Raw genomic sequence first — 12,867 nt, 5'->3', positions numbered from 1 at the left:
TCCCGGAATTACATACTAGAAAATGTTCTTCCTCTGCTAAAGCGCCAACATTCTTGCTAGAATATTTAGTTTGCTGACGGATGCCTTGCACCTTGCCACCATCCATCGGCCAACAACGCCAACCCGGCACAGTTGAATCCACTGCCCCCAACTCACTTTCCGGTTTCATGCGTTCCCGCGCTTTAGTGCTCTTGCTCTCTCTCTCTCTCTCTTTGGGCCAGCTGATTGTTTAGAGAAGTGTTCAAATAGATTGCTTGTTTACATTTATCACAAAGCCCACATGGCCCCCAATATGTTCCACACACCCAAGCGTGCTCTATTTGGACGGATTACCAGCTGCTCTCTCGGTGCGACACAGCTGAATTGTGCTCCACTGGAGCTTGGCAAGCGCTCCTCATAGCAGCGCCAACACAATTCAGTTTGCGTGTGGACCTTGTCATGGGCGGTTGATAAACGAGTAGAAACGTTTGAAATAACACAACGCTATAATATTGCAAAAGCGGGAGCGCTGGAAAAGTGCATACATACATAGTATATGTAGTAAAAAATTTAAATTAATTTGTGGCCTGTTGTTTGTGTATTCGCTAATGCTGCATAAAGTCTTGCATGCAGCAGAAACAACGGTAATAACAACAACTACAACGCTTAAATCTAATTATGTGCAAATGGCCGTGCTTGCCTGTGTTATTCAATACAAGTGTCCATTTATTGCTTTTTTCACTTTTTCTTCTTTCGATCGCTGTGTAAAAGCCATGAAAATCTCGGCAAATTGTCTATCTACTCTGTGGCATTTGGTGCATTCAATTTCAATGAATTTGTCTGCTAAATTGGTTTTATTAAGTGGAAATTTGTGGTGCTGAAAATTTTTGTGACGAATTGTCTACAATCTATGTAGCTATCTGCCCCTGTAAATTTGCCTAGGCACACGAAGATATGTACGGGTAAATAGTACGAGTAGGAAAAGCAAGTAGCAGCTGCTGCTACTGTGTCTATGGCTCTATGGCTGTGTATCTGTTGCTGTCACTTAGCTGCTGTAAATCGATTATTCGCTTGTGTGGCTGCTATGTAGTATGCAGCGCTACTTTATTAAGTGATAAATATTTTTGGTTTGTTTTTTATAGTTTTAATAAAGATATGCAAATTTTTTGTGTGAAGAAAAAGTGTGTAAAAAGTGGCGAAAAGAAAAATCAAGTACCCTACGTCAACTCGCAATCTGCAGATGTTTAATGTGCTCAGAGTGTGTAGCACGCGATTAAGGTGACCAGATGCACGAAGGATTATTGACTATAAAAGTAAGATAACAATCTATAAAACTATTCAATGAGCGTAATGGAGTACTTCAAGCAGAGAGTGTAAATATAGATACATAAATAAAACGCAAATTTTTACTGATATTTTTTTAGGTTTATATATATTTTTTGCATTCATAATAAAACTTTTTGAGGGGTTTCCCCGGCCCGTTCAGGTTTTTTGTGCAAATAAACTCGATGGTTCTATAATTTTCTTTAAGCAAAACTGACAGGAAAGGTTTGTCTATTTTTTTTTAGTAGAAAATAATTGCTAATCCTTTAAGCATTGATATAAAAATGTTATTAATTACTAAGGATTTTTAGAACTTTTTAAGATGTTCTCGGAGTATTTTTGGAAATTTTTTGTTTTCTGGTTGTTCGTGATTCGCTTTTCGTGATCTCCGGAGAACTTTCAGTCGTTTTCCGACGTGTTTAAATTTTTTGTGACTTTTTGGGGTGCTTTGGATTTTTATTAGATCTTTCAGATTTGCTTTTTGAAGTTGAAATTAATTAATGCTCAAAAAATCAGAAATTACTAGTTTAAAATTTTTCTGGACTTTCTTTGAGTCTTATGGGGTGTTTGACGGCTTTTTCTGTCTTATTCGGAACATTACTGGGTTTTTGAGATTTAACGGTACATTTAAATTTTAATTTTGCTTTCTTTAGGCTGCTTAAAAACAGTGATCGACTATTTTCGTAAATAGAATAGTTAAAAATAGAATCAAAGTTTCTTTTAATGCTTGAAACACATTGAAAGCGACAGAAGCGAGAGGCGAGGGGCCACAGCTATAAATTGTTTACCTCCATTATCTAAGCGCTTTGTTGGTAGCAAAATGACCTTATTGAAAAGAGCAATCGATTTGATCTGGCCGCAACTATAGTCGCAGTGTAACTATGCTGCCAAAAAGCATAAATCATACTTTATAGTTTTTTATGATTCTTATTTTTTCGGTCAAAAATAATAGATATTTTCCGACTTCTACGCTTATTTTAACTGATAAGTTTTCATTTTCATTTCTTCGCTCAGAGAAAGGGTTTTTCTATCACATTAAAAACGTATTTTAAACTATAAACCCGACTTAGATGTCGAAACTGATTACCTCACGTCATACTGGGATTTTAGTCATACGATTACCATATATTTTGCAGCTTGGGAAGATTTCGGAGGCAGCCTACTGTCGGAAAATGATGCTATTTCCATATACATAGAGGGCAAAAGAATGGAAAAAGGAGTCAGCTCGGGTCTGCACTCCAAGCATCTGCAAATAAGGCAATCATGTCAGCCGCTTGATAAATGGGGCAGTCGGCTTTCCCCATAGGGTATAGTAAGTGTATATCAGGGAACGTCACTATATTAGTTAAAAGCTAGGCGGAATTGAATACATCAGGTTCTAAGGTAGTAAAGCCCAAAGTAGTTCGGAAATGTCGTAAGTCGCTGGCTTCATTGACTCATGTCGAAATCTCTCTCTGCTGGGTTCCAGGATGTAGCAATATCGAAGGCAATGCAAATAACCGATATATGGCTAGACACGGATCAAAAATGCAAATAAGCGAAGCGGATAACTGCATACTACCACCGATTTCTGTTCTACTAAAGAGGGTTGAAGAGTAATGATCTATGGAATCAATCGTGAAGACTACGGGATCTTAAGATCAATAAGAGTCGTACCGAAGATTTATTAATGCTAAACAAATCTGCGGTAAGAGCTCTTAACTGCGTCATCACACGGCACTGTGCTATAGCATTAACCAATGCTCAATTGATGGGGTATACCAAAAAGCTGTAGAAGAATCGTTTCACCACTTATGTCAATGCCCAACTCTCCAGACAAAGCATATCAAGCATTTGGGGTCACGGGGTTTCAGTAGTTCAGGGTAGACAGCAGAGTATCGGAGCTCCACAAGTTCCTCCGGGATAGTAAATGGTTTAACAAACACGATATTGATAATATCGAATAACTTCGATTAGAAGAATATGCCTCCCTCTGGCACTCATAGAGGGCAATTACAATGGGCAAGTCTGCCTCCTTCCTAATCTAACCTAACAATGGGTGATATAATTAAAATCTACAAATGACTATTATTTTTAATAGAAAACAAAATTTTCGATTCACGACTTTTACATATTTATTTTCTCTCCCTGATATGATCTACTAAGTATACATGATCGGACTTTATTGCTTGAAATATACAAATTCTATAGCCTATTAAAGTTGTTTGCTATTTTTATATAAAATGGATCTGTATGAAAACCGATGTACCTTTGCACTGCCGTTCATCAAATGAAAAGAAAGTACCTACTTTGGCTTTTATTTATAGCGTGACTATGCCGTCAATTTTGCTACAAAATAAAGGATTTTTTCACGTAATTTCCTCAACCAACACCGAAAATCGAACTTTTTGCTCTTGTATGGAGACCGGACCCGATCTGGTATTTATAAGTAGTTTGCGTTTAACAAGCAATTTATATGGATATACATACATGAATGACAAAAAAATTTTATCTGCGTGTATGGCACGAGTATCGTATGTTTTTATGTAAGTGATTTGTATGATTTGCCGTATTAGTTAAAAAGATTATTTTGCAAACATAAGGCACGTTTTCTTAATCTATTGTTTGCAAACCGAAAATTTGCAGTTGGCCAAAGTTCTTATCAATCGTCACATTTTTATGAATGTAGCTAATTTTATACCCTTAAGTGCGATAATACAATGTTTGCCAGAATATCTTTCTGTACATTTCATATTTTGCAAAAATTCAAAGTGGAATGCACTTTTGACGCTATATTTATAGTAATGTATGTATGTATGTATATATGTGTAATGGCAAAATTTATGACACTAAAGATTGGGTGAAAGTTATACAAAATGTGTGTTAAAAAAATTATGCGTCGTATCTTAATGAATTTTTCATCGTCACATACAAATACCTATACATACATATGCATGTATATTAGGGTGCATCACTCTCCATACAAAAAAATCGGTACTGTGTTCATCGAAATTATCAAATTTATTATATTATAAAATGTTCGCCAAAATATAAGGATTTACTTGAGGTAGGCCCATTTCAATGTCCCTCCAAAAATCAATTTTCTTATAAAAAAAAAATATTGCCTAAAAATTTGTGTTAAAAAAAAAATCACCTCAATTGATAAAAGGGTTTTAGCTTAAACGCTCCGCATAAAAACGTTTGAAAGTTTTATCAACGGAATCTAGATATTTTTCCAAAGTCTTAAAATATAATTTTTGGTAAGGTACCCTAATATATATTTATAAATTTTTATGAATGTACTCAAGTAGTTAAAAAACACAACAAATATAGAAATTCTGAAAAAGTAAACAAAAGATTGCAACAAAGGTGAAAGAATAAATCAGGGAATAAAGAATTTAGTGATGTCTACACAAATACTTATGCATACATACATACACATGTATGTGTGTATCATTTTGTGTACGCTCTCGGGCATTAAGAGTTAATTTTTTATTTGTTTATATGTAGTTTATTTCAATTTTTTGTTTTGTTTACTGACGTCTGGTTACCTGTGGCGCAACTCAATCAAAATCGCTACATAAGTCTCTCATAAGTATGTATGTATATCTATCTATACATATATATTTACATGAAAATTTATTGTATATAATTGTGCTCTCTGTCATTCTGATATGTGGCGCACAATTAACTGGCAATCAGTTTAATTGGCGCTCGCACGCGCGTCTCAGTCTATATATCTCTCTCTGCAATTTTCATTTATGGCTTACATCTGCTGAAGTGGAGCAATAGTGGAGCTGAAGAGCGCAAATGTATATAAATTATGTAGGCTGTTGTCAGTGTTGCCACTCAGACATGTGTTTTTCCTACCAAAATTCTTAGAAAAAGACTTAACAGCCTGTCAAAAATAAAGTTTCGTATCTACACTAGAATTCATCGATATTTGATACCTCTCCTTCCAACCAATTTTTAACCGACTTAAAAAAAAACGATTTCTATATTTTCTATTCTATTTCTATATTCGGAAAAGTTGCACCTCAGAGGTTGTCCCATTCTAATTTTGTCTAGATCCCATTATTGCTTCATGAAGAAATTAACGATTACACTGGTCTACAAATTTCAACTTTTTTTCTGCGAATAAGACGGGACCTGGTGTTTCTGAACGGATTTTTCGTGCTGAACACGAATCCGGGGTCAAAAATGTCCCATCACGTCACGTTTTCGAGAAAAAAGGGGTTGAAACCCCTAAAAACAGCGTTTTTGGCCATTTTCGAAAAATTATAGAGCTGAACCCTGACGTGGTACAAATTTTGCATATATCAGAAATTAAAGGCTAAACCGTGCCCTTTCGAATGAGCCCTATGCCGAATTGATCGCGTGCACCCTTAAAGCAGGGGGTGTATTTGTGTTTAGGGGTGCAGGAAAAATTGATCACAGAAAGAATTTAATCTTAAACGATCATAGAAAATTAATAATGCCAAGGTTTTAACTATATTAAAAGTCGCTGATTACGAATCTGCAGTTAGATTTTAAAAATTTAAGATGACGGGTCGAATATGGTGGATATAAAAATTTCACTCCTAGACACAAATACACCCCCTGATCTAAGGGTGCATGCGATTAATTCGGCATAGGGCTCATTCGAAAGGGCACGATTTAGCCTTTAATTTCTGACATATACAAAGTTTGTAGCACGTCAGGGTTCAGCTCTACAATTTTTCAAAAATGGCCAAAAACGCTGTTTTTTCCTGCACCCCTAGACACAAATACACCCCCTGCTCCAAGGGCACATGCGATCAACTTGGCATAAGGCTCATTCGAAAGGGCACAATTTTACCTTTAATTTCTGACATATGCAAAGTTTGTAGCACGTTAGGGTTCGGCTCTACAATTTTTCGATAATGTCCAAAAACGCTGTTTTTAGGGGTTTCAACCCCTTTTTTCTCGAAAACGTGACGTGATGGGAAGTTTTGGACCCCAGATTCGTGTTCAGCACGAAAAATCCGTTCGGAAACACCAGGTCCCGTCTTATTCGCAAAACCCTTGTAGACCAGTGTTATCTAAGTTTTTATATTCGAATTGAAGTCGGTTTTGTTTTTTGCTTAAAATTACTTGTTTATTTTAGTATTTTTAATTTATGCACTGCTCTAACCCATAATTTTGTTCGACTTTTGTCAGTACAGCTTTCAATAGGTTGCGTTTCGTAGGCGTGTGAAAAAAAAAATGTAGGAAAAATCACCAAAGCACTTAGCCAATGTCCTTGGTCCAGACAGCATCTGGAAAATTGTGTAAATTATTGCAAATCATTTGCGATATATTCTCTTTCCAGGTGCAATGAAAACCTACCAACAAAACTTCTTTTAAACTATCAACCAACGAAGAGAAAAAAATCCACCCAATTTTGTAGGAGAAACCGAAAAACGGCAACACTGGCTGTTTTCATGTTTACTTTTTACAAATATGCATACTTAAAAATGTATGTAGATGATACATATGTATATTCATTTATTTAAGGTCTGTTGAATTGCGCGTATGAAGCAAGGTCATCTCTATAATGCAACCATGATCTTCATGCCAACTAAGCGCAACATAAACAACTTGGTCAATATAAAGTAATTACAAGTGAAGTAATACAATTTTTTAGGCTCCAATAAACAAGTTTCTAAAAGTCTGATATTAGGCACTGCTAACAAGCTTAAATGAAGTATAAATTCGTTCCAACTATGAGGACTGGCTGAATAATGAAATAACTATGTACCTATATTCAAGTGATATGCTTATTCGCTCCATATTATTTGAATAACGCTCACAGACTTTGAGCTATTATTAATATGTAGCAAAATTGCTTATAAAATATATGCATAGATACTATGCTAATACCCTTTAAAAAACTGAAAATATATATTTTTAATTGAATTATTATTTGCCCATTGGACTATGAGCAAGGCTAAACAACTCTTGATCGCGTTGCTCGTTAAGCTTTTGGCCTTTGATCGGAATTATTAATAAAATTTTAAATACATATCTGTGTGCGTTGCTACTGACAATTATAAAGAGTGCCGTTCAATTATAAACTCAAATTCAAAATGCAGTTATTAGTTAGGTAAATAAATAAGTCATTTTTTCATTAAACGTTTAATAGACTAACTGCATGTTATATTGGCCAATTTATTTTTCAGGGCAAAAGGATTGTCTAGCAAAGACTTCTGAAACACTTTCCATTTGGTAGCAACCTTGTAATATTTCATTTAATCTTTTTAGTTTTTACTGTTTAAACTGGTGAAAATTCGATGGAAAATATTTCACAGATTTCTGAAAACCCCTTCGTTTGACTAGCATATTTTTTTTGTAACTCATATAAATATTTAATTTATCTAATTTTTTTATTTATTTATTTTTATTTAATTCTTCCAAATATTTTCAGCTTTAAGCTGTCTTAAATCTCTCGTTGAAACCCATATTACAATATTAACGTTATCTTATAAATTTACTTATACTGAAATTTTAAACTTAATTTTAAACTGGTTATCAGGTTATCTGGTTATGTGGTTTAATTTTTAACTCAGTTCACAAAAACAAAATACACTAGAATAATAATTTTTAACCAGATAACCTGATGACCAGGCAGGTGTGAATCCCGACTAATAAAGTTGTTGACAAATAATTTTTAGACTGGATTTTGGCCGAATTCCTGTAATGGATTCATGTATGCAGTTTTATAGCCTATTTAATTCTAGTATGCATAACAAAGTGCAAGTTAAGTGGTAATAAAATACCGTTGATTGTTGTATTTTTTTTTTGTTGTGCATTTTCCTCGATATAAAAAACTGCCGACTTTAACTTTGAATCATGAATTTATGGAAAAATCGTAAGAGGCTGTTTTACAGCCTTGAATTTCCTTCAAATATATATAAACGGGTTATGAAAGCTCAAGGTTGCCACATGTTTCTTTCCCGTGGTTATTTATATCGAAGATACAAATTCGCGATGAGCGACCTCTAACGCTTTTGACAGGCGTTTTTTCACTGTCCCAAAAATATTTTTCAGCGGATTTTGTAGGAAAAAAAGATAGCCGATCTTTTTGAAGCAGTCTAATATACACCCAATTTAATATCTACAAACCACACCAAACAGTGTTCTTTTGGGGCTCAACCGGAACTGCATTAGTGCCGCTATCGCCAATTGCTGTAATTTTGCTTACTCACAAAGCCACTGATGATGCATTCTGATATGTTGAACAACATTTTCGGTATTAAGACGCGAAGTGATTCATTAAATAATGAACATTTGTGGAATATTTTCAAATTACATTTCTGTGTACAGTACTTTCAACAAGAAAGCATTCGGGTTAATTCATTGAAAAAAAGTTATCTTAAAAACTTCAGCATAAGGCTGTTTTAAATTTCGCCATTTTACTCGAAGGTGTCGTTTTAATTGATTTATGCATCATATTTTTTCCCTCGGAGCTTCAGATTGATCTAAGACCGAAAAGATTTTTTTATTGAATTCGCATCTGGCGAATGTGAAGGCCAATCCAGTGAGGTTATACCGGTTTTGCTTTTTTCAACTGCTACAAAAGCAACTTTGTTGTTTCGGATCGTGGTCCTCTTGAATAACCCAGTTTCGGCTTTCTACTCCAAAGTACTTATTTATTGATAACATAATTGGAGGATGCCAAATTATTCGTGAAGATGATTAGATTACCAAATCCTTGTTTTGTGTTGCATCCCCAAACACGAACCTTTTCTGGATGTTTCCCGGATCGCTGGAGTAGCTTGCTGCCATTAGTACACCACGTACGCTTAATAGTGTTTGTCATTTCAAACGAGAACTCGTCTGTAAAAAGAACTTGGCTCCAATTATCATCTGCATGCTCAGTCGCCCACTTTTAGGAGTTTCATCGCTGCTGCTCGCAATCGGATCAGGTTTCACGAAGCTAATTTTCAATACCATCCGTCCTACGCTAAAAAGAAGTACACATACAAAGCTTCGTTAAGATATCTCAACTTTTACTCGAGTTATCGTATGCACAGACGGACAAGCGGACGGAAGGACGGACATCTACATACATATAATACGCGAAGGGATTTTTTGTCCAGGTCATCAGATCTGCACCGTTTGTTCGATTTTTAAAAATGAGGTGTCAAATTAAAGGGCTCCGGCTGTAGATGTGCAATAAGGTTTTACTTTTTCGAAGAGTTGCCACCTGTTAAAAAATTAAACTCAAATGCCATCAGATCCGCACCTTTCGCTCGATTTTCAAATGTCAAATTAAAGGGCTCGGGCTGTAGATGTGCAATAAGGTTTTACTTTTTCGTGAGGAAATGCCACCTTTTAAAAACTGAAGTTTAAAATATTTAAAAAGTTAAACCCAGTATTATAAAATGAATATCAATCGAAATGGTTTTAAAAAGCTTTGTTTCTTAACTTCACTGCAAGAGGGGTGCCACCTGTTTAAAAAATTTAATTAAATTTCAATTAAGGGAATTAGGTAATAGAAACAAATATGTCCATATGGGCGCCAGACGAAGAGCCTTTAATAAGGTAAAAGTTTGTTAATATTTTGAACAGGGTTGCCACCTGTTTTAAAAGGCGAATTCAGTTAACTTCTACGCACTGAAATATTGAAATACATATGTCAAACAAAAGAATGTTAAGTTTTAGTTTTAACGCTATCTAAGAGTAATTTTGAGGTGTTTAAAGAGAGTTGCCACCCGTTTAAAAGTTAAATCCAAATTATTTAATAAGTTTAATGAATTACTAAAATATTGGTATCACTCGAAATGGGTTGGACAAGACTTCATTTCTGAACTATATTTAACTTAATTCATCAGCGTAATATAATATGTATGTATCACGATGTCAGAGGCTTTAGCTTGGAAATATTTTGAAGAGGGTTGCCACCTGCGTGAAAAGTTGAATTTAAATACGGTTGTCTAACGAAAGAGTGTTAAGAAATCTTTTGTTTGAACATTTGTGTTTTGAAGGGGGTTGGCACCTGTTTAAAAAGTTACATTCCAGTTATTTAGAAAGATAGATGGATTGCTAAAAGATGGATACCAATCGAAATGGGTTTTAAAAGGCTTTATTTCTGACCTTTAATTAGGAAGGTTGCCACGCGTTTGAAAAATCAAATTCAACTTAATTCATAATTTAATTGAAATATTTATCACAATGTTAGACGAAAGAGACGTAAGAAGATTTTAGTTTTACAAGGATTCCTACCCAAGATTTACGAAATATTAAAATATGAGTGTCAAGGTCGTTAGATTTGCACCGTTCTTTCGTAGTTCAAATATGAGAGGTCGAAGTAAAGACCTCGCCTGTAGATGTACGATAAGATTAAAATTTTTATAGCCAGACCTTTTTTTATCAGTACAGGGTGATTTGGATTTTGATGATATCAAAAACTGACACTATGCGAGACCACTCTTCACTCGGAAACGGCTGCACGTATTTAGATGAAATATGGCATTTGGATCGCTCATAGATCTGACTAACAATTGCAATAGTTTTTAAATTAAACTTTAGGGCGTTTTAACGCCATGCTGGTTCACTAGGTATTTTTGATATACTATACATATGTAGAACAATCCTAGGCGATGACAGCATTAAAATTCCGACTTTACTTTTTGGAGCACCGTACTGCACCTATGTACATAGTGATATAAACAAAGTCCTGAAGGGCTAGTCGGAACGCAAAATTATCAACATTTTAGCAGGAGTAGTGAACGAAGTTACCTAAACTAATTGTTAACTTCTGTCCTGATAGAAACGATAAGCAGCGAGACATGCGACCTATTATAAGATCTGAAAACCCAGAAACTCAACACTTTTCTATAGAAAAATCTAAACGGACCTTGAAATAATAATAATTAAACTTACCATTCAGAAAATAACTTTAATCGCAAAATAAAAAATAAAAAACACATTGTATTCAATACCATGAATAAAAACAGGCGCACACTTCAAGTGTCAAAGTTCAAATACATATTTTACTAATAAATTCAGTTCGCTTAGACTTACTTTGCCTGAATTAAACACTGCCCATACTTTTTTCTGTCTTATCTTTCGTTAGGGGTATTCACGATCAGGTGCAAACATTAAACAACAATCAATCATCCCTACAAGAACAGTGATAGTCACTGGAGATAGAAATATCTGTCAATGCGTGGAGGACAGTTTCTATCAAATTCTTATGGCCAATATGCAAAACTTGATGGAAAAATTTTGTATATGTATGATTTTGCATCTCCCTCCAACTTGTGAATTTTATCGACTCTCGCTTTCTAACCAACGCTAAAATGTTGGAAGAAATTGCAAATGTATTAGTACGAAAAGTGTTTATGTGTTAGTTTCTGTCACATATTTCTGGTAGGGATGCTATTTATGCTGTCTATGCACCATGCTAGACAGTATGCACCGGATCGTGAATACCTCTAATGTCTTTTCATATTGGCGCCCATAATGCTAGCAAGGAAATTAAAAAGTTTGCTTGTGTGCAATTGATATCTACTTAAACTTGCATATATACGTACATTTCCTGTTGCATGAAATCGATTGTGATTGCTTGCAGTACAATTCAATGGAATCGCAAGGTTGAGCAGAGACAAAGGCTTCGTACAATTACGAAAATTAAAAGATTGCAAATAATAGACAGCTCGGAGAAAACAAAAAAATTTTATTTTAATAATAGATTAGAAGTTGCATAATTAAACAGTGGATTTTTTGTGAATGATTGTGATACAGTGCTGGCCACTGTTTATTTAATATTCATTAATTTATCTATCATTAAAATATAGACTATTCAATAACAAAAACATGTAACTAAATCCGATTTTCAAACTTTATAATAATTCAACAAATTTTCATCAAAATCTATTTTTATATGAAAGAAATTGCGCAACACCCTTGACAAAAAAAAAATATATGTAAAAAATTTACGGTAGTTCTTAGCCCCTTAAAATTTGCGCTTTATTGTACTAAAATTAAATATAATTTTTTAAAGCTAAAAAATTTTTTGAGTTATTATAAATTTTGTATAAAGCTTGAAAATCTAGATCCAGTTGCATGTGTTTTGTTATGAATATGATTTATTTTTATAAAAAATTGATGAATATTAAATAAACAAAAGCAAAACTGTCAATACTTACTATATAAAAGGGCGCTAATCAAGTGGCGTAAAGTTGTTTACTGATAGCTACGGATGTACTATTTATGTATGTATGTATGAATACGTAAGTACATATATATGCTTGTGCACTTCAGTTGATGAACTTTTTACAATTGTTAATGATTCATTTGTAATACAGTAGAACCTCGTTAATCTGGACCAATTAAAACCAGCACAATCCGGATTATCAAAAGCATAAAAATTTTTGAGGAAAAACGCCTATAATTGTTTGTTCACTTATTATGATAAAAAAAAACTATAACAAAGGTTTCAATATAAACGTTAAAAGTATAAAGTGATGGAATATGAGCTCAAAATTTATTTTAAAAAGTCGGATACTTATGTTTGCCGAATAAACTTTTGCGCGATTCGGATTAGCCAGACCGTGGTCGGTTCGGATTACAATGTAAATA

The 12,867-nt window shown here is 34.2% G+C and overlaps 1 protein-coding gene across 2 annotated transcripts in view; it reads left to right on the top strand.

Moving 5' to 3' along the window:
- Positions 1-433: 433 nt before the first annotated feature.
- The window catches only part of LOC118733700 (protein retinal degeneration B), a 49,783-nt gene continuing 37,349 nt past the window's right edge, over positions 434-12,867 (top strand). Inside the window, exon 1 of one of the 2 annotated variants that reach the window (XM_036463218.1) lies at positions 434-623. The gene's annotated coding sequence lies outside the window, so the exon portion shown is untranslated. Of the gene's footprint in view, positions 1,293-12,867 lie in introns of both variants that reach the window. The other variant, XM_036463219.1, reaches the window with a different exon arrangement.

Source organism: Rhagoletis pomonella, unplaced genomic scaffold (genome assembly GCF_013731165.1).
Source record: "Rhagoletis pomonella isolate Grant_MI unplaced genomic scaffold, Rhpom_1.0 Rhpom_scaffold_00002, whole genome shotgun sequence".
Taxonomy (NCBI): Eukaryota; Metazoa; Arthropoda; class Insecta; order Diptera; family Tephritidae; genus Rhagoletis; species Rhagoletis pomonella.
This window is presented reverse-complemented; position numbering and strand designations above follow the sequence as displayed.